This window comes from Adiantum capillus-veneris, chromosome 3 (assembly GCF_014529385.1).
Source record: "Adiantum capillus-veneris isolate H3 chromosome 3, ASM1452938v2, whole genome shotgun sequence".
NCBI lineage: Eukaryota > Viridiplantae > Streptophyta > Polypodiopsida > Polypodiales > Pteridaceae > Adiantum > Adiantum capillus-veneris.
The window spans coordinates 96,270,406-96,293,064 of record NC_140933.1 but is presented as its reverse complement, the minus strand read 5'-3'; the positions used below and the strand labels follow the sequence as shown (position 1 = coordinate 96,293,064).

The 22,659-nt window shown below is 45.1% G+C and overlaps 1 pseudogene; it reads right to left on the bottom strand.

Moving 5' to 3' along the window:
• Positions 1-7,707: 7,707 nt before the first annotated feature.
• Positions 7,708-11,875, bottom strand: LOC147461347 (small ribosomal subunit protein uS11y-like; annotated as a pseudogene).
• Between the last annotated feature and the right edge of the window lie 10,784 nt (positions 11,876-22,659).

Genomic DNA, 22,659 nt, shown 5'->3' with positions numbered 1-22,659 from the left:
AGCTTTTGAGTTTTAAAGACTTTTTATTGTAACTGCTTTTCAAGCCAAGGCCCTTTAAATATGAGGTTAGGGCTCATTCTTTGGCATGCTTCTTGGAGAAGGTGCAGAGTCTAGAGTACCGGCTTGTACAGTGTTGATGCAATATAAAGAAAAACCGAAAGGGGCGCCAAGGTTTGGGGTCAATACTCTCTAGGGTGGAATTTCGCCACTCCGTGTCACGTGTCATCTCTCTCTCTCTCTCTCTCTCTCTCTCTCTCTCTCTCTCTCTCAATTCAGTTGTTATTAAAGTGCTAAAAGTCTGTTCAATCTGTTCTTTTCTATTGGCACATGGTGCCCGTCGTGTGACAGTGGTATCAGACCATCAAGCGTGTGCTTTTCTAAAAGCATACCGGTCCCACAAAAGAGCAGACAGAGCAAACCAGAGACTTATGGAATTTATTCGAGGTATCTTCGCCCTCCAACCTGGACTTATTAGCCACTATCACCCTTACTTCATCGCGCATCGGGCACGCTCCCGTCTTCACCGCTCATGTCTTACAGGGCATAAGCCATTAAGATCACTTGCAAAAGAAGGATCCAAGATTTGTTTTGAGTCACTGTTTTTCTCAAAGGCACTCCCATGCAGATGTTGATAGCTACCAAGCAGCATACTCCAAGTACTTGGCAAGCTTTCAAGAAAAAATTTGCCCGAAGTTATATGGTTTCTGACATCTTCCTTCGGAGTGCAACTTCTGCAGAGTGGGGTATCCTGAAATGCTTGCCATGGAAACCCTAGCAGATTATAACTTGAAATTTCTCAACATCTCTAAGTAGATGTCTCTTCACGAGCAGATGACCTTGGAGGTCCACTGCGATTGCTGTCTTGGGACTACCATCACCGCCAAAGAAACACTGTTTGTCCAAGAGCTGATGGAACATGCTGTGCTCGGCTACGACCTTATGGAATGAACCTAACCCTAATTTTTGGTGCAGGTTTCAGGATAGAAAGATAGTCGAATTTTCAAGCTCGATCGATGTTGAGTTTGAACCTGTCTTGGTGCCGATTTGAAATGTTTTACTCTGGTTTTGATACTGGTTTCATTGATTGTGATTTTACTCCTGGGTGGAGAAGTAAGAAATATTGTTTTGGTATTGTTTGAACCTCGGAACGACGCAGGCCAATGCCTGGGGAGCATTTCGTTGTATGTTAGAAAACCTCCGAACGACACACGTCGATGCTTGGGGAGCGTTTGGTTGTATGCTTGTAAAATAATTGTTGTTGTGACTCCTAGCCTGGACTTGTATGGTTATGCGGGAGGAGTATTAAGAAGTCTGAGCAGTGGTTACTCTCAGCACCTCCAAACGACGCAGGCTGCGGTCTGGGGGGCATTTGGTTGTAAAAGGCCTCTATATATCCTGGCCCGGACCTTTTTAGGTTATGCGGGAGGAGTAATGAGGGAGCCGTTGAATATCTCCCGGCCCGGACCTTGTTAGGTTATGCAAGAGGAGTTGTTCATCGGCAGCTTTATGTTTCTATGTCTTGTAACATGCATATGTGAGCATTTGTGTTGCATTGTGATGTGCCAACCACTAAATATTCCTAATTAAATGAGTTGCTTGGGTATGTAATTTTAGTGCATCAAGACACTCGTGGAAGATCAGTACGGTCTGGGTGTGATGGCTAATTTTACTACGCCGGAATATCAAGAGTTCCGATCTGGACGAAAGGAGAAGCTAACTCCTTGATCAAAAGAGCCGAAAGGAGAAGCTAACTCCTTAACAAAAAGAGCAAACTGATTGTCCCTGGGAATGACCCTCGGAAATTTTTGAGCTAAATTGAGTTGTTTTGCAAATATGCTATTATGCTGTAATCGCGGACGATGACTCTCTTTCGAGAAGGGGAGATGTCACAAACTGCTGATGTGTCAAAGCCCTGAAGAAGGGAGCCAACTTGCAGATGTTGGCCAAGGGGCCTAAACCCTAAGAACAAGTAATAGAAGAAGAAGTCCTACCAACTTATGGGGACCCCGTCCGATGGGGTCCCAAGTGACATAAAGGATTAAAATAAAACAGGACCCACACACACACTGATAGTTTTGCATTGCAGTTGATGACGTGACAGTTGTAAGGAGATTTTTGAAAATTCCACTAACTGCTAACGTAGCAGAACTGTACGGATTTCCGCTTTTCACGCTGCCGGTGCTGACGTGGCAGGACTATACGGATTTTCGTAAATTGCGCTGGCAGCTTTTTGGCATTGCTTTTGGACCAGAAGCTTTTGAGTTTTAAAGGCTTTTTACTGTAACTGCTTTTCAAGCCAAGGGCCTTTAAATATGAGGTTAGGGCTCATTCTCTGGCATGCTTCTTGGAGAAGGTGCAGAGTCTGGAGTACCCGCTTGTACTGTGTTGATGCAATATAAAGAAATATTGAAAGGGGCACCAAGGTTTGGGGCCAATACTCTCTGGGGTAGAATTCCGCCACTCCGTGTCGCTCTCTCTCAATTCAATTGTTATTGAAGTGCTAAAGGTCTGTTCAATCTGTTCTTTTCTATTGGCACGTGGTGCTTGTCGTGTGACAGATACAGCCTACACATGAGCTAGGTACAAAGATGACTTTCTATAGAGAGCATCTTCTCCAACTCACGGAGGATGGTTTTGTGATCAGACCAGGATACATGGATACTCATCTATCCCATGGGATACGATGTGCTATTGGTCAGATACGCACATCCTCACATCAGCTAGAGATCGAGACAGGCAAATTTAGAGGAGTATCCGCTGAGTCCAAGATTTGTCAGGTGTGCCAAAAAGAGCCAGAGACGGAGCTACATTACATGTCACTGCCCAGTATACTATGAGATACGAGGTCACTTTCACTGTCTATTCAGAGAGGGTTTTGGGCCCCTTTCTAGAGTCATGAGATACCAGGATCAGAGATGCCTCGGATTTTACTTACTGGAGATTCGCAAACACATAGAGGACTTCTTGAAGAGGGGCACAATGATAGAGATCCAACGACAGTGGAAGATTACAGATTTCTTTCAATGACAGACAGAGGAGTTCGAGAAGCCCCAACAGCATAGCAACACCAGAGGCACCAGAGGCATACTGCTTGATCTGGCGATAGAGTTGGGGCGGTCCCGTCGCCTACGGATGAGGGGGCCCTCTCGATATCGACCCGGATTGCGACAGAGGATCCATACTATACTGGCGCGACATAGAAGCCATCCCAGATATTGATGTATATGTATATGATGCCCCGACTATCAAAGAGCTCCATTGTATCAGCTCACCCTTTGTATTCCCTTTGTATCAGCTTTCACCCCACCCTACCCACTATTTTCTTTTCAGTTCTTTGTACTTTTTGTGACCAGACCTGGTATTAGATTCACCACATGTAACCTTTTGGTCTCATAGGTCATTTTGGCCTTTTGAAGACATTAATATTACATTTCATCTCTCTCTCTCTCTCTCTCTCTCTCTCTCTCACTAGGTATGTACGAATGCATGCATAGTCTTGCACACATACAAGCACAGGAAGCGGGGTAGCAGGCCACAGCAGGGTAGAGGTGCATGGTGAGGCAGGGGTAGAAGGTAGCGGGCAGGGCCTCCAAGGAGCAGAGATGGCATCAACACAAAGGGGCAACATCACGAGGGGGATGTCGTGAAGGGCAGCAGCGCAAGGTAGCGAGGGGCAGTAGCTCTCTCTCTATCTCTCTCTCTCTCTCTCTCTCTCTCTCTCTCTCTCTCTCTCTCTCTCAGAGACAGATATGCCCTCCTTGCACTTGAGTCCTCTCGACAGTTAGCCATGCAGGGAGATACAACATGCTGGTATGGGGAGATGACATCATGGTTTCACGCGCATGGGTTCAACATAGACAGATTGCCTCTCTTCCAGTACTCACTGGATTCACCCTCTCTGACTCTTACACTCCGAGATCACCAGGCTCATCCGCCAGGACGTGACTCAGCTAGACACCAGGAGGACATGGATACAGCCAGTACAGGAGCTGGGCACGAAGATGGCTTTCTACAGAGAGCATCTCCTCCAGCTTACGGTTGATGGTTTTGTGACGAGGCCCAGATACATGGACACCCACTTGTCTCATGGGATACGATGTGCTATCGGCCAGATACACACATCTTCACACCAACTGCGGATCGAGACTGGGAGATACAGCAGAGTACCAGCAGAGGCAAGGACATGCCCCCTGTGTGACATCGAGCCTAAGACAGAGTTGCACTACACATGCCACTGCCCCGTCTACTACGAGATACGAGGCCGCTTCCATTGCTTGTTCAAAGAGGGCTTTGGACCATTCTCCAGAGTCATACAGTACGAGGATCAGAGATGCTTGGGTTTGTTTTTGCTCGAGCTACGCAGACACATAGAGAGCCTGATGAGAGGAGAGGCTAGCCAGTCTCAGAGAAAAATCACAGATTTCTTTAGAGCTGCCACTGGACACTCGGAGGAGTTATTACCACAGCACAGCTCGTCGTCTCACACCAGAAGCACACTGATCGACCGAGCAACTGAGCTGGGGAGATCCAGACGCCCACGACTGCGGAGGACTACACAGCATCGGCGGAGGCTGCATTAGAGGATTCAGATCACTTTGGCTCGACATGCACGATGCCCGGTCAGACTACTAACCATGGAGGAGATTGATGAGATCCGCCAGCGACCGATGCTGGATCTCTTGTGATCTCGCTATCCCAGCTAGCTGCTTAGTTCACACCTAGTAGTTTAGGATTCCATAGTATTTTATTGTGACATTTGTCATTTCATTTTTGTCATCTTGTTACTCTGACTCTGACTTTGTATCAGATCCACCACATTGTAACTTTCTGGTCTCATAGGTCACTTTGGCCTTTTGAAGACGTTAATATAACATTACATTTCATTTCATTTCATTTCTCTCTGTGTGTGTGTGTGTGTGTGTGTGTGTGCGTGTGTGTGCGTGTGTGTACGAATGCATGCATAGTCTTGCACACACACAAGCACCCATACAAGTAGATTGTTGTACTTGAGCATACGCATGTGTATGTGCCCACAAATTTGTTAAAAACAAACCTCTTGCAAATGATCCAAATTTGTAAAAACAAACCTATTCCAAATCATTGGCAAGCTCTGAGAATTTGCATAGCATGGTAGAGGCCACTTCTTGGGGGCTTGGCAAGCCCCCATCATCGTCTGTTGGACTCTCATGGCGAGCTTTTTCTGACAAGTCCTCTCTTTGTGGAAGCTTTTCCCTCTTTCTGGTTCCTATGCTATGTCTTCTTTTTCTGTACTTTAAGCGATTTCCCTCATTGTCTGTGTCTTGTCTATGTCTTCGCTTTTTAAGTTGCGTACGTTCATCACTTGATGTGCTGATCTCTGTAGAAGAAGAGAAGGAAGAGGAGGAATGCGAGCTATGGTGGTGTTTCTTGCTCTTCTTCTTCTTTTTCTTTCTCCTCCTTTCTTCTGACCTTACCCTGCTTCCCATGAGTCTGGGGTTGAGATAAGGGTACAAAACCTTGTAATACTATGTCCTGATAATGACACCTATGATGCTTGTGGTTGCCGAGGGCAGCGAACTAGGGCTGCCAGGGAAGGCGTTCGACAGAAAAAGCGGGTCGAAGATGGATCTCATCCGAAGCAAACCATTGTCATAGTTGTGATATGTCCGCGACGAGGAAATTTTACCTTTTTTTACTTGGTGAGTCCAAGGCTCTTTTTGCAGTATCTTAACGCAGAAGCCACCACATGGCATTAGATTTTATTTTTATTTTTTTAAACAAAAAAAAAGCATCGCTGCCATGAAAAGCTCTATAAAAATCTCTGCCTTGAAAAGCTACCAAGTGAATAAATCAAAAAGCACTCTGCGCAATCTTTTGTTCGCAGATCATCAATTTGGAGGGTACTTCGGATGCTTGCCCACGTGATGAGCACTCTCAAATAGATCAGATATTTCATGCGATCAACCCATCACAGAGGTCTGTTCCATGGCAAGGGTGGAAGGTAGCGGGTAGCGCCTCCAAGGAGCAGAGATGGCAGCAACACAAAGGAGCAACATCACGAGGGGGAGGTCGTGAAGGGCAGCAGCGCAAGGTAGCGAGGGGCAGCAGGTCCATCTGTGTGTGTGTGTGTGTGTGTGTGCGTGCGTGCGTGTGCGTGTGTGTACGAATGCATGCATAGTCTTGCACACACACAAGCATCCATACAAGTAGATTGTCGTACTTGAGCATACGCATGTGTATGTGCCCACAAATTTGTTAACAAACCTCTTGCAAATGATCCAAATTTGTGAAAAACAAACCTGTTCCATATCATTGGCAAGCTCTGGGAATTAGCATAGCATGGTGGAGGCCACTTCTTGGGGGCTTGGCAAGCCCCCATCATCGTCTCTTGGACTCTCATGGCGAGCTTTTTCTAACAAGTCCTCTCTTTGTGGAAGCTTTTGCCTCTTTCTGGTTCCTATGCTATGCCTTCTTTTTCTGTGCTTTGAGCGATTGCCCTCATTGTCTGAGTCTTGTCTATGTCTTCGCTTTTTAAGTTGCCTACGTTCATCACTTGATGTGCTGATCTCTGTAGAGGAAGAAAAGGAAGAGGAGGAAGGCGAGCTATGGTGGTGTTTCTTGCTCTTCTTCTTCTTCTTCTTTCTCCTCCTTTCTTCTGACCTTACCCTGCTTCCCATGAGACTGGGGTTGAGATAAGGGTAGAAAACCTAGTAATACTATGCCTTGATAATGACACCTATGATGCTTGTGGTTGCCCCGAGGGCAGCGAACTACGGCTACCAGGGGAATCGTTCAACAGAAAAAGCGGGTCGAAGATGGATCTCATGGTGCCATGCACAAGCTTCTCTCAGCACCTCTTATGCTTCCGCGCTTCGGACCTGCGAGTACGAATCTGCAGCTCCGAGCTCGAACTCAACAGAAGCAAGCATGTCCACGACGAGCCTTTTTTTACTTGGTGAGCCTTTTTGTAGTATCTACGTGGCATTAAATTTAATTTTTTTTAATAAAAAAAACAAGAAGAAAAACAGTGATAAAATCACGAGGCCTGTCATACAATCATTTCATGCTACTTTCAAATGATGCACAGGGACTCAATACGAAGAAGAAGAAGAAGTTGGAGAGGTGCTAGATAATTAACTTGCTGGAGAGAGAGAGAGAGAGAGAGAGAGAGAGAGAGAGAGAGAGAGAGAGTGCCTCACTTGCAGTCTTGCATCACATCCTTTCCATTAAATAGAAACCTGCACCTACAAATGCTCTCGCACTACAACCCCTTTCTTCACCATGCTCTCGCACTACAGCACCTGGCAAGAACGTTACGGTGAAGGTGGTAGTGCTTGGCCTCCACTTTGCTCCACCCCCAGCAGTAGCCCTTGGCTATGGCCGTGACCCCCTCGAATTAGCTCCTCTCTCTCTCTCTCTCTCTCTCTCTCTCTCTCTCTCTTTGAGTGAGAACTAGTTCTAATTTAGATTCCTCGCAATCATAGAGGCTATATAGCAGAGTAAAGACACTCCATGAAGCCTATACAAAATTGGGACCATGATAATCAATGTAACCAAAACCAACATAGCTCTTCAACAAAAATTTCCGAACTTGCCTATTGCAATAATCCAACCATAGCAAGTTCCATTGAATCTAGGACCTCTACCTCAGGCTCGCTTGGTGAACAAAAATAATCATCCTTTAGTAAAGATAGTTAGAAGAAAATCCAAACATGTCTACAGCTGCCATTACAGCCGGCGACCTCTTCTACCACCTTTCCTTCTTGGGATAGGTGTGACATCCTCAATTCGTCCAATCCGCATGCCAGAACGAGCAAGTGTATCACTGCAGACTGTGAAGGGGATCGGAGAGCACCACAGACGAAGAGTGAGAGAGAGAAGGAGACACACGACACATAGATATAGGTGGGGAGACTCAAAAGAGTGAGCAGCCCCCTATACACTTATGCTATGTATAAGGTATACAAGTTAGTGGGCGCTCAGACTCTGGGCGACCGGGCAAGGCACAAGCGCCTATACCCCAACAACCTCCCACTTAAAGGCGACTGTGCCTTTAAGCAAGGGAACCTAGTCTAAAGACTACAAAAGGCGAGAGAAAATCGCTCTCAACCGATGCCCACTGGCTGGCTGTGATCGTGTGCATCCGGATGTCCTGCTCCTATGTAAGTCCATACACCACCAGACGTACCGCACACAGACTGCAAGTATGTACGCAATACCTGCATATCTCACTCGTGCACTATGCCATCATCAGTCAACAAATGACTGACAACCCCAACTACAAATGCTCCCATTGTAGCTACGATATTCGGTCTCAAGATCAGCATCTCATACATGAGACCACCGAATGCCGATGCAATGCCAGCGGGCCCTGCTAGCTCTACGGAGCATGCATCAACATATATATCCCTGGCAATAGGCATCTCTGACTGACAAGGCGTGTCAGCCACATGCATCTCCTGACTGTCCGCAAAAGACGCATCAACCTGTCGTGCAACCTCACAGCAAGCCAGCTGCTCTAGGTGTCTGCTGGAAGACATATCCTACACAACTATATCCCCATGCTCACTGTCGAGCATAGAAAGGAATGACTGCATAATTGCTGACGTCTCAGCCTCCTCTACAATCATCCACTACAAACATGACCACTCAATCTGCTGTGACTCACTAGAGCTCTCATGCTCTAACTCCTTATGCATAGACTCTTGCACAACGTCCTCCTGTCGTGACTCACTAGAGCAAGACCACTCTACCTGTCTATCCTGCATAGAAGTATCTCGCACAACTGACTCTCTGCTTTGCTCAGTCACTAGCAAAGCATGCATGTTTGACTCTGTCACCTCTCTGTGTGATTGCTCAAGTCGTGCCCCAATTGTGTGCACAACGAGCTCACTACTCTGCACTCCATGCAAAGCACCCTGCAACACATGAGCAAAAGAAATTGTCCGGGTCTCTCGCTCTCTGTATGGCTGTAACAAGATTGAGACTCGACCATCTCGCACCAGTACTACGTGCAATGGGTACCATGTGCCAACTCTAGCACCTCTCGCAATCACTAGCGAACCCAAATGCAACGCAAAAGATCGCTCAAGCAGCGATACCCGGCATCCACTATCCCGTAACTGTCTGACTGAGATCAAATCCCGCCCTAGATCTGGCACATAACGCACATGACACAGGGTAAATCTCATACCATTGGGCAAGGACAAACATACATCTCTTGCACCCTCAATGTCATACACAACACCATCAGCCATGTGCACACAACCAAGTCTCCCACTAGAAAACGTGCTAAACCACTCACAATGCGACGTGACATGGAAAGTAGCATCTAAATCTAGTAAATAATGTGAAGACAATGTGCAATCCGATATGCAATCCATAGACATAAGATCGCTTGAAGACAAGCTAGATGTAAATGTGACATCGCCGTCACAAGCATACTCAGTAACCACCGTACTGATCTCACTAGCATCTGTCATGCCCAAATATGCATCACGCATCTGTCGCCTCCGTTGTCTCAAACGCCTGAAACATCGACGCCTAATGTGCCCTCTATGTCCACAATGCCAACATGTCAAGTCTCTATGCCGTCGAGACTTACGTGCGGGACCAATCTCTCCCATGGACATAGAAGTGGGACTAGACTCCCCTGTAGACATGGATGTCGTGTACATAGCATGTAAACTCTGTCATAAAGCATGAGTTGTATTCTCCCTCGAGACCTGCCAGTAAACAGACTCAACTAGATGCAAACAAATCGTAGACATGGCTAACTCATCAAGATCCTGCCAATCATCATCACGCATAGACTTGGGCTTCGCCGATAAACCACGCAAGGGTTTATCCTGCCCCAAATCCACCAATGCAACAAGCATATGCTCCTTCCAAGCAAAAAAATCTGCACCATCAAACTGTGTCAGACCATAACGCTGGAAGTCAAATGAAAAATCAGCCATAATGCTCGCAAAAGAGCAACCAACAATGAGTAGCAAATGTCAACCAAATTAGCCCTAAACTGGCTCAAATCACATCAACAAAAGTCTACAAATATGGCTCAAAACCTGATGCAAAATTGCACCAATACCTGTGCAAAACCTTGCACAAAATCACAAGTCAATATGATTGGAATCCGGCTACCTGGCTCGTAGCCCACAAGCATACATCACAATATTCACTCCTGTGAGTGTGCCAAGATAATTGTACGCCTGTCAAACCGTGAGCTAATCACCAAGCCCACATTGTGCGGTATCGATGCATACACATGTACAAATCTCCCACCTACAGAGAACACCGCACGCAAATGCTGAGCGCAACCCGCAATCTCTACCTAGATCGCATAAATGATGCGCATAAAACTCCTGGGAAAATTTCGCCAGAGTTTCTACGCACAATGGCTATTAACATAAAATAACCATTGTCCTGCAAGCTCAATACAATGAGCAATCAATGCGCATCAAACTACACTCAACATACATGCATAAGCTCTGCAAATCTGTGTCCAACAAATTCTCACAAAGAGTACCACAGATGACCATACATATCATCCACAACCAACCTCTGCACTTGCTCACAAGATCTACTGCTCACCACATAAGCATACATAGAGCCATTACCCGCTCAAGACCATGTATGCAAGCCACAACACTACAGAAGAACCACTCAACTGCAACTGGCAACACCTATGGGAGTACTAGATTCAACCTGTACCTGGGAGTCAAACTTGATCTTGTAACACCTCATATGTGCCTGCTACCTGCAGTGTGCACGGGGAAGCTGTCTGCAGCAAAGAAATTTACAGAGCCCAAAACTGTCCTGAAAAACAGTCTCTGTGTTTTTAATTTCAGACCCACCTGCACTCCGAATCAGAGAACAATTCCTTCTACAAAGTCGTAGAGCTTGAAGCCAGCTCCGTTTTGAACCAAAAAGTTTTGGAATCGGAGCTTTGTAACTCAAGTTATGAACAAAACAGTGGACTGCTATCAAACTGTTAAAAACTAAACGACTGCTTCTTTGAGCTCATAGAAAGGCTCAAACTCACTTCCCACCTCGATGCGTGAGCTGAATGTATCAATCTCACAATGCTTCCATGTCTATGGAAGCTCCAAGATCCAATCTGTCGCCGATGTAGCCGTTGCAAAGCTTGCCGAGAAGAGGGAAGATGCTGTACACAATGGGCTGATCTGTAGAGGAACTATGGACTGATCTGTGAGCACTAGGAAGCTCATGAGAGCTCTCCTGCAAGCCTCTGTATGGATGTCCACAAGCCTCCTCTATTTCTTTGCTCAGATCTTTGACCTCTCCGCCATAGCCGACTAGTTCATCGTGAAGCCGTCCATCTACGCTCCCACACCTGTCGCTCTGATACCAATTGAAGGGGATCGGAGAGCACCACAAACGAAGAGTGAGAGAGAGAAGGAGACACACGACACATAGATATGGGTGGGGAGACTGAAAAGAGTGAGCAGCCCCCTATACACTTATGCTATGTATAAGGTATACAAGTCAGTGAGCACCCAGACTCTGGGCGGCCGGGCAAGGCACAGGCGCCTATACCCCAACAGACTGTGTGCCAGGACCAGGCGTCTTCGTCTTGTTGCTTGCATCTTGATGTGCAGAGCAGTGATCCATAGCTCCTTGCACTTCTGCGCCACATCTTGAGCAGCAAGCATGGTTGCGTACAAAGAAGACTCGTCTCTGTCAGCTTTCACCTTCATGCCACCAGTAACTCAAGCAAGCGTCCCCTTGCCAGACAGATCTGTGACATGCACGAAGGTGTCATTCAATGAGGCAAGAATATGTGCTACTTCAAAGACGTGCTCGCTGTCACAAGCACCAGGTCCACTGAGAGTAACAATATTTTCTTCACCTAATTGGTCTTCCTCTTGCCAGACATGGTTACGTGAAGGAGCTCATAAACAGCAGCATCCTCCATCCCCCCCCCCCCTCTCTCTCTCTCTCTCTCTCTCTCTCTCTCTCTCTCTCTCTCTCTCTCTCTCTCTCTCTCTCTCTCTCTCTCTCTCTCTCTCTCTCTCTGACTGATGAAATCATCAGCCGGCCGTTGACCACCTCGAATTAGACGTCCTAGGTGTGGGAATCCGAAGGGCGGCAACCAAGAGCTGCAGGTGATTCATGCTCAAGCAAGAGGGGGAGTCACCATGGTGTGAAGAGGAGGTGCGCCTTAGTGGACTGCAGTGATCAGGTAGAGAAGGCGCCAGGAGCCGCCAGAACACGCAGGTGAAGGGGGGGCGAGCCTGAACAAAAGCACGAAAGGAGGGCAAGTAAAAATATGTGCGCTGCAGAAGCTTGAAGAGAGGAGCCGCCATAGCATGAGCAGGTAGAGAGGGGGCTCTCAAAGCTAGGCTTGGCATCACACAGAGGAGCACTGATTGCAAAGAGAGCGCTCTATGCAGGGAATGGAGTGGCGACTCATGATCAAGGAGGCTTGAAAAATCACTTTGGTGGTTCAAAGAGCTTCCTTATGTAACACCTTTCATTATCATGCATGTTAATTGGCTCATGCCGCAGCTCCAGCTATCCTTTAGCAGCATCTGATCAATATTAATTTAATCACATTCATGGTGTTGTCTACACCGGCAACGCTCCAACAGAGGTGGAGTTTTTGTCTCCATCAAAATTGCATGACGGGGAGCAAGTACTTGCTCTCCAAGCTGATCTCCTCGCACTTCGACCTGACTATTTGTAGCTCGAGGCTATTGCATTGCTGAGTCGCTGACTGTATTGTCCACTACTCGAGGTGAGAACCCCGCTTGCATCCATTGGGCAACGGGATGTTGCTCAAGGCAGTTGTTGCTCAAGGAAAGGAGTTTGCTATCCCCTTGATATGCAGCAGTGGATGCTGCCTCTCGTGCATGCTCTGCTTGCAATGGATGGCGCCCACTCTGTTACCATATACATGTGGTAGTGATGTGTGTGAACACAGTAGGACCGCCGGGGCATTTTTTCCCTCTTTAGGAGGTTTTTTCCCTTGTGCATTGTATATACGCCCATCACTCCAGGGCTATCTATCTTTCCATTGCACACTAATTTATACACTCTCTATTGTGTGCCTTGAGCTTCCTTCGTCTTCTCCAAGCTGTGTGCGTTTCTTTGCAACCCTAATTCCAACAATTGGTATCAGAGCAGGTTGCGTCCTCCCGGGCTCAGTCGTCAGCTGCTCCAGTACACGTCTACTCACTTTCTCCGATTTCCGTCAGCTTTGGCAAGCGTTCGCAGGTCGACAAATACTTCGGGTGAGCTCTTAGAGCTCGGTCTGCCCAGATTTCTGATTCGGGCTCATTTTGGCCTCCGTTTCCACTACAGGCAGCACTGCATAGGCTATTTCGTCATTTTGTGCAGAATTTTTGTCAGTGCCATTTTCTGCATAACAGGTGCCTTATAGTCTTCTACGGTTTGTGCTATATAGCACGTGTTGTTCCCGCTCTGTTTCTTGTATTTTCGGGAAGTTTTCACATCAGGTGCAGCATTTACCATGGCTGACAACAACAACACAGATGTGTTCAAGATGTTTGCTGCTGAGGACAGGTTGGATGGGGACAACTACCCTATGTGGGCTTATATGATGCAAGATGTTCTTGTGTCAAAGGGCGTCTGGAACATTGTGCAAGGCATTGATATACGTCCTAGTTCTGAGGATGTAGGCGATGTTGAGGATGTTGCAGGTCTTGCTGTAAGGATTGCTGTTGTTAGATTTGTTTTGCCTACGGCAGAACAAGCTCGTTGGGATGTTAAGGATGCGAAGGCTCATGCATTGATTGCGTTGTCTGGGAAGCTCACCATTGTTCCTCACATCCGTTCAGCAAAATCTGCAAAACAGGCTTGGGATATTCTAGCAGGTCTTTATGCAAGCCGCAATGAGGCTAAAATTGCTTTGCTGCGTAAAGAGCTGGAGTCGAAGATTATGCATGAAGAAGATGATATGGACACTTTCCTTGCTAGTGTCAAGGATATCAATAAGCAGCTTATTTCTGCAGGTGAAGTCATTTCAGACAATTCCCTTGTGCAGACTGTTCTTGATGCCTTACCAGATTCCTACCAGACTTTTGCTAGAAGTTGGAGACTTATGACCCAAGGAAATCCAGAAGTTGTCAAGTTTGATGCATTATGCACATTGCTGTTGCAAGAGTCACTTTCCAAAAAAAACAGGACTAGGTAGCGTGCAGTTGAACAGGCTTTTATTGCTTCTCAAAGAAAGGGTGGTAACAGCAATGCAGCCACTTCTTATGGTTCTACTGCGAGTGGCAAAAATAATGTTCCTAATGCTTGTGCTGGCAACACTTCGTCTGGAAATTCTCGTGATAAGGGAAAAAAGAAGATGCGTTGCCATTATTGTAAAGCTAATGATCACTTGATCAAGCAGTGTTCCTAAGTTGAAGGCAAAAGAGGCTAAGAGGAAAGAGGGTGGTTCCACTGCAAATGCTAGTTCCACTACAAATGCAGCCATTGTTGAGTCTTCTGTAAAAGGAGACTGTAATGCTGATGTTGATGCAGAATGGGCTTTTAGTGCAGAGTGCACTTACAATCCTGATGTCCATGATGCATGCTTGTAAGTTGCTGCATATTCACATGTGTGGTATTTCGACAGTGGTGCTACAAAGCACATTACCTCACATTGTGAATTGTTTACCTCTCTTGAGTCTGTCCCTCATGGGAATTCAGTCACTTGTGCCAACAATGCCTCTTATCTAGTTCAGGGAGTTGGAAAGATTGTGCTTACTACTGCTAATGGCAGTTCTTTCACACTTGTTGATGCACTTTATGTACCTGGGATCAAGAAGAATCTCTTGTCTGTATCCGCACTTGCTAGACTTGGACTTGTAGTCAAATTTGTGGATGACAGATGTACAATTCATGATCTCAGTTTTGGTGATGATATTGTTGCATCTGGCCTTTTGTGCCATGGGCTGTATAAGCTCACTTAGTATGACAAGAGTGGACAAAATTTTGCAAATGCTGTTGCACATTCAAGGGCTATTTCAGATGCAAAACTTTGGCGTACACGTTTTGGTCATCTGAATTTTGCCAGTTTGCTGCGTTTGCAGAAATCTGATATGGTTGCTTCTTTGCCGCCTCTAGAAGCACCTGTCAAACATGTTTGTGAAGGTTGTATTTTGAGTAAGATGGAGCGTTCTAAGTTTCCAAAGGATGGTTCAGTTCGGGCCACATGCAGGTTACAGCTTGTGCATAGTGATGTTTGTGGGCCCATGCAAACTCCGTCCTTGGGCAATTACCTGTACTTCGTGAGTTTCGTTGATTATTACTCCAGGCATGCATGGGTATTTCCGCCTAAAGCAAAGTCCGAAGTTTTTATGTGCTTCAAACAATTTCTGGCTATAGTTGAAAATGTCTCGAAATGTACTATGGGCACCCTCCGTTCCGATCAAGGGGGGGAGTATATGTCTCATCAATCTAATGTATTTTTGGCTAGTCGTGGGATAAAACACCAATGTATAGTGCTTTATACACCTCAGCAAAATGGTGTTGCTGAGAGGAAAAACAGGTCATTGACAAAAATGGCACGATGTATGGTCAAAAGTCAAGCTTTGCCGCATTCTTTTTGGCTTGAGGCCATCATGTGTGCCACTTATGTACTTAACAGGTGTCCTACAAAAGCTTTGCAGTCTATTACTCCATATGAAGCGTGGCATGATAGAAAGCCTTCTATTGAGCACATGCGTGTTTTTGGCTATTTGGCATATGCTTTGGTGCCACAAGTACAACGCAGAAAATTGGATGATAAGGTTGTCAAATGTATTTTTGTTGGTTATAGTGCTGAAAGCAAAGGTTACAGGTTGTATCATCCGCAAACAAAACGTATTTTGGTTTCTCGTGATATAGTGTTTGTGGAAGATTCGGTTCAGCCCTTGCTGTCATGTACTAGAGACAGTAATGTAAGCTCACGGGACATTTATGAAACTTTGTTGCCTCTATTCAGTGGTGGAAATACGAATGTAATTTCCAATGAGGCAAATGTACAGCCTATGGGGGTTTCTGAAAATGTTTTAGATCAGCCTATTACTGATGCAGATGTACATGAGGTACTTGATGAGGAAAGGGTTGAAAATGAGCAGGCTAGAGGTATACCAAAATGGTTGGTGCACACTTTGCGTGATAGTAAATTGGATGCACCTTTCTCTAGTCGTACTTGCTCAGGCTCTCGCCATGCATCTTATGCATCAGATTGTTATGCTTTGGCTATGTCTAGCTTACATGATGTTGAGGAGCCTCTGTCTTTTGATGAAGCAATTAGAATATGATGCTCTTATAGAAAATGACACATGGACTTTATGTGATTTGCCTCCTGGCAAAAAGGCCATTGGTACGAAGTGGGTTTACAAGTTGAAACGCAAGCCGGATGGTGAGATCGATCGCCATAAGGCTCGATTTGTTGCAAAGGGTTATGCACAACAAAAAAGCATAGATTATGAAGAGACTTTTGCTCCCACTTGTACTGTGTGTTTTCTATGTGCATTGGCAGCTCATTTTGGTTGGGATGTACATCGATCAGACATTGTTACTGCTTTCTTGAATGGTGACATATTTGAGGAAGTTTATGTAACGCAGCCTCGCGGTTTTGTCATAAAAGGACAAGAGGACAAAGTGTGTAGATGTAAGAAGGCTTTGTATGGGTTGAAGCAGTCTCCTCGTGCTTGGTATGAGAAAGCTGACACTCATTTGGTTAAACGAGGCTTTCGTAACAGTCCAACAGAAAGCACATTGTATGTAAAGCGTGAGGATGATGTACTTCTCATTGTGGTTCTTTATGTCGATGATTTGTTGATCAATGGACCAAATGAGAGACATATTGCTGAATTTAAGGCTGATTTGAATACTACTTTCAAGATGAAAGATTTGGGGCTGTTGCATCATTACTTGGGTATACAGTTTAAGCAGTGTGATGGTGGTATTGCCTTGTGTCAGAAAAGTTACATAGAGACATTGCTATGTAAGTTTGGACTTGAGGATTGCAAACCTATTGCCACTCCCATGGAAACAGGTTTGAAGTTGAGTCTACATGATACTGGCGATCCTGCTGATGTCACTCTTTACCAAACTGCTGTTAGCTGCCTCATTTATGTATGCAACACGAGGCCAGATATTCAGTTTGCAGTCTCACAGGTTAGCAGATTCATGCATAGCCTAGGGTCTAAGCATTGGCAGGATGTTAAGAGGATTTTTTGCTACCTCAGTGGCACTTTACATCTTGGATTGTTTTATCCCAAGGGGGGATCATTGCCGCCAGACTTACATTCTTTTTCGGACTCAGATTGGGTTGGTTGTTTTAACACGCGAGTGTCCACAAGTGGTTTTTGTTTCATGCTTGGCAGTTCATGTATATCATGGTTGAGCAAGAAGCAACCTACTGTGGCCACTTCGAGTTGTGAGGCTGAGTACAGGGCAGTCTTCACAGCTACAGTTGAGTGTGTATGGATAAGATGCCTTATGGTTGATTTGGGTGTTGGACAGGACACTGCCAACACTATCTACACTGAAATTCAGAGCGCATTGGAAGTTGCGAGGAACCCAATTTTTCATGCTCGCACAAAGCACATTGAGGTGCATTACCACTATGTCAGGAAGAGGCTCTCAGCAGGAGAGATCAGCTTGGCTTATGTGCCAACACAGGACAACCTTGCAGATATTATTGTCTCGTGAGAAGCTTGAAGCTTTCCACAAAGCTTTGGGCTTACTCCCCTTTGTGGATTGATCATGTCCTTAGGGCATGGCACTTCCCTTTACTCATGTGCCAACTCTCATTCACCGCATCACTCCAGGGGGGATTTGTTACCATATACATGTGGTAGTGATGTGTGTGAACACACTAGGACCGCCGGGGCATTTTTTCCCTCTTTAGGAGGTTTTTTCCCCCATGCATTGTATATACGCCCATCACTCCAGGGCTATCTATCTTTCCATTGCACACTAAGTTATACACTCTCTATTGTGTGCCTTGAGCTTCCTTCATCTTCTTGAAGCTGTGTGCGTTTCTCTGCAACCCTAATTCCAACAATTTGTTACCATATACATGTGGTAGTGATGTGTGTGAAAACACTAGGACCGTCGGGGCATTTTTTCCCTCTTTAGGAGGTTTTTTCCCCCGTGCATTGTATATACGCCCATCACTCCAGGGCTATCTATCTTTCCATTGCACACTAAGTTATACACTCTCTATTGTGTGCCTTGAGCTTCCTTCCTCTTCTCCAAGCTGTGTGCGTTTCTCTGCAACCCTAATTCCAACATACTTTGGCTCCGCTGCTGCGCGTGTTGCACCGTGGATGAAGAAGCTACTCACTTTTTCATTAGCAATAAGGTTTTGTAACCATGTCGATGAGTCTCCTTTCAATGATTCATTAGAGATCTGAATATATTTTTAGCTTGTCTTTGTCATGAGTATTTCCTGGCTCCTCTAACCAATAAAAAATTGTGTATTTTTAAAGATTTAACTTCTCTTGTTTCGTTAGCAAAAAGGGGAACACATCACTATGGCCTTAGCCCTTTGGGCAGGCCAAAAAAAGCATCGCTGCCATGAAAAGCTCTATAAAAAACTCCGCCCTAAAAAGCTACCAATTGAATAAATCAAAAAGCACTGCACGATGTTTTGTTCGCAGATCATCAAGCTGGAGGGTACTTTGGATGCTTGCCGACGTGATGAGCACTCTCAAATAGATCATATATTTCATGCGATCAACCCATGGCAGAGGTCTGTTCCAGTGCTATTGAAACACAAGAAATCAGATTTCAATCCATGATCAGTTTGCGAAACTCATTGCCTTCATAGGCCAGTTCAGCACATTTTTCTGTTGATGCTATCAAGTTGTTGGCAATGTAGACGGTAGAGGGCGAAGAAATGGAACAAGTAAATGTCAAAGTGGACATGAGGGAAAAAAAGCTTAGGATCGATCACACCGAAGCTTATGATGGCTATCCTCAAGTAATTAAGCCAGCGGCTTCAGTGCAACTAGCTGCATGCGCTTTTAGCAGAGTGTGTAAGGGGATTAGTGGCAGAAAGCTCGAGGGAAAGGCATCGGGGAATATTGCCAGTAGTGCAAGTCATGCTCTGTTGAGTCGTTGGCTTTAGCCACACTCCTCGTCCAGTTCTATTGATAGACTATCTAAAAATTTGATGAGGCAAGCATTTCGGAACGATCTACAAACAAACAGAAACATCTCTCATGACCAATTCAACGCAGAATATGATGTCCGCGGTAGTTGGTTAATGTGTAGCTTTAAGGAGATGGAGCAGCATTGCAGTGGTAGAGCCTCGTGTTAAGACGAGGGTGACCCAGAGGTGTTGCACGACCACCAAAGATCGAGCAGCATGAGCAGGAGGCACATGAGTACCTGTAGAAATTGACAAGGGCAGTTGGTTGAGTTGTAGAAGGGAAGCATTGGCTTTTGGAGGTAGTAGAGTAGTGATTGGAGGATCCCCGATGAGCAGTCCATGAGCTGTTAATAAGGGAGAAGCGTTAAGAAAAATAAATGGCAAGCATTGGTAGGCAAAATTAGTGTGCAACTGCACATATTTGGGGAGGAAAAGATGTTGACGAACTGCACGACCATATTGTGGATAGCGAGCAAAGAAGGGGGTTTGAAAGAGTGCCATCTACAGAGAGGATTCACGATGTGCAGGTAATAGAGGAGGGCAACATAAAACAGTATCCGACACACGAATAGTATGGCAAAGGCGTAGATAAGGAAGGAGATCGATGACTGAGGCAGCTAGTCATCCAAGAGAGAGGGGTCCATCAAGAGCAAAAATCCCATTTTGACAATGAGGGGATTGTTGTTACAGAGCATGAGAACATGGTTGAGTGGCAACCAAAAGATGGTTGTCGAGTAGAATTGAAGAAGGGCGTCAATAGTAGGTCAGAACAGCACATTAAAGGGTGCATAGGGCTCATGAGAGGCAATAGAGAGAAAGCAGTGTTATTTTCTTAGGAAGATTATTACTTAGTGAGCCAAAGGCTCTTTTTGCCTCTATCTAGTTGTAGAAGCCACCACGTGGCATATCAGAGCTTCAAATATAATTTAAACTTAATATAAAAAAAAGGCCGTGAAAAGCGATGCTGGTTGACAAGTAAACAAAAGCAAGGTTGCAGGTTTCCAGAGGCGCCAGTTTGGAGGTTCACAAAGGCATTCACAGGTTTGCAAATGCACATCAGTTCGGAGATGAAGCTTTGCAAAGCCAGCATTTCAATATTCTTCAGGTAAGTCTATGGCCATTCTTTGAGAGATATATGGAAATCGTTCTTGTCGATCAACAGAGTGGGGGCACATGTGATGAAAGGCACGAGGCCTGCTTAGAAAAGGCCATCGCCATGCTAACTCGCCTCTCGTTATATAGTTTAGAATCTGGCTATGGCAACTTTGCGCGTGGGGAGGAAAGCATATCGCGAGCCCTCATTTGTTGCCTTGCCTCTCATGCGTCCTCACTCTTTCAGCATTTATGGATGTGTGTGTGTGTGTTCGTGTTTAGTATCGGCTATTCATGGTTGACTGCTCAACTATTCATGGTTGATTGGCCAACATAGATGAGGGAGTTTGTGAGAGCATTTGTCCATGACATAGATTCTGATACTCTAAGAGCCGTTCTCCACAAGGCGGCCTCCTAGAGTCCGTTGTCGGGGGATTTGTGTTCGAAAGGTGAGCCGGGAAGGCACGGGAGCTGTGAGAGGTGTGTGGAAGATAATTGCAGCAAACACAATGAATGTAGACAAAGCTTGAAATTAACATCTTGAACAAGATCCTGAAGCTTGATTATCATTAACAGTACCGCTGCTTTAATTAAATGTTAATTGAGGAGTTTAAGCCCCATACATCCGTTTAACCTACCTTAATTCAGATTATAATAGAGAAAATAACACTTCAACTATCTCGATGATGATAGTGTTGAGATCGATGATGATGATGTTGTTATGCTTTCCCCTTTACCTTAATTGGTTTGGCAAGCTTGCCTTGATAATATTCTTCTCGTGCTGCTTCAAGAGAGAGAGAGATGGTAGGATTGGAGTGGGCTATGGTGGCTTTGATTAGATTGGCTATGGAAGCTTGGTTTAGAGTGGGCTAGGGAAGCTTGGTTAGAGTGGCTATGGAAGCTTGGCTTAGGATTAGAGTGCTCAAAGCTTATGGTTTCCTCCCCGCTGATACAGTAGAGTACGAAAACTTGAATATCTCCTAATCGGTGCAAAAATGTTTAAAACACCCTTTTACTTCTGCTTACGCGGCCCGTTTTGTCCAAAAACCTCTTTTATGGAAATTTTACAGATTGATACTTTTTCGGCCTCCCTCATGCAGAGATGTGAAGTCTCTCACACACTCCTTTTTACCACTGACCACATGTCTTCCTCTACCCAAGTTGCCTTGTATGTCCTAAGAGCCCTTCCACATGTAAAACCTTTTCTTCAAGTATGAAATCTCTACACTTAGGCCTTCATAACCACATAAAACATACACTTTTTGGATCTCCTTGCTTGTTCTCGAGCCCTGGTCACTGCTCAAGAAATGTGTAAAATTCAAATAGACTTTTTCTACTTCCCTTTGCTCTTTTTCCCATCATGAAAGCGGAGTCGCACGACATCCACCCCCCTGAACCTGCACAGCCTCCGGTCTGTGCCAACCGGTCTTCAATCTATATCTGCTATAATCACCTTAAGCGGCTTGCCATCAAGATCACATAACCGGTAAGTATATGTAAAACAAAATAAGGCTTAAACCATATCATCAATGGTCTAGCTCAATTATTTGGTAGCTTTCCATCGCAAATCTTTGAACCATATATGTTGTGTCTCCAAAGCATTCAATTATGAGAAACTTGTTTAGTGAACCCCGCCAGACTCAAGTGCTCCAGTTAATGATGCACACGACTTGACCATCAAGCTCACTTTAGGGAACCTTGTCAAGCTCAAGTATGCCTTACTCTGTCTGCACACGGAATAGCCGTCAAGTCCTTTACTTCAAGTTCTGGTCGCAGAACCAAGTCAAAAGATGTGAAGATACTTTATCAATTGTCCAAAGATGTCAACTAGAAGCTAGCCATATAAGATTACTGACCACAAAATCAATACTCTTTTCTTGATAGCACAAATCCGAAAACAAAACCTAGTGCCAGGTAACTTGCACGAAAATAAATGATATCTCTGAATGTGCAAGTTGCTCTTTAATAGCTCCCAGGATCAAATAGGATAATAAGAAATTGCCCCAATAGTGGAGCATCATAATATCCACATAAGCACACACATCCTGTATCAATCAACTTCAAGAATTTATGCTCCAAATATGCTATTCCAGGATCTAGCAGAAAGAAACCACAATATATAATAAAAAATACCCATCCACAATGAACCTGCCTTTGAAGATCTGTCGAATCTCTTGGATCAAATACCATTAAGATCACATACCATTGTTGGCCTCTGCAATATACTAGAGCTTCTCCTGAAGCATAGTGCAGCAGCCACATCTCACAAACTTTTGGTAACTTAAGGTCGTTACTAGCAAGAATTAAAGAATTTTGACTCCCTTTTATTGGTAGCCAGGACATCATTGACATAAGAATTACTAGGAATAGTATCCAAATCTAGCCACATTTGGCACATTGCCCAAGAAAACAAAAAATCATGTGCACTTTATGTTGTATCAGGGATAATTTAGCAGCGTCACCCC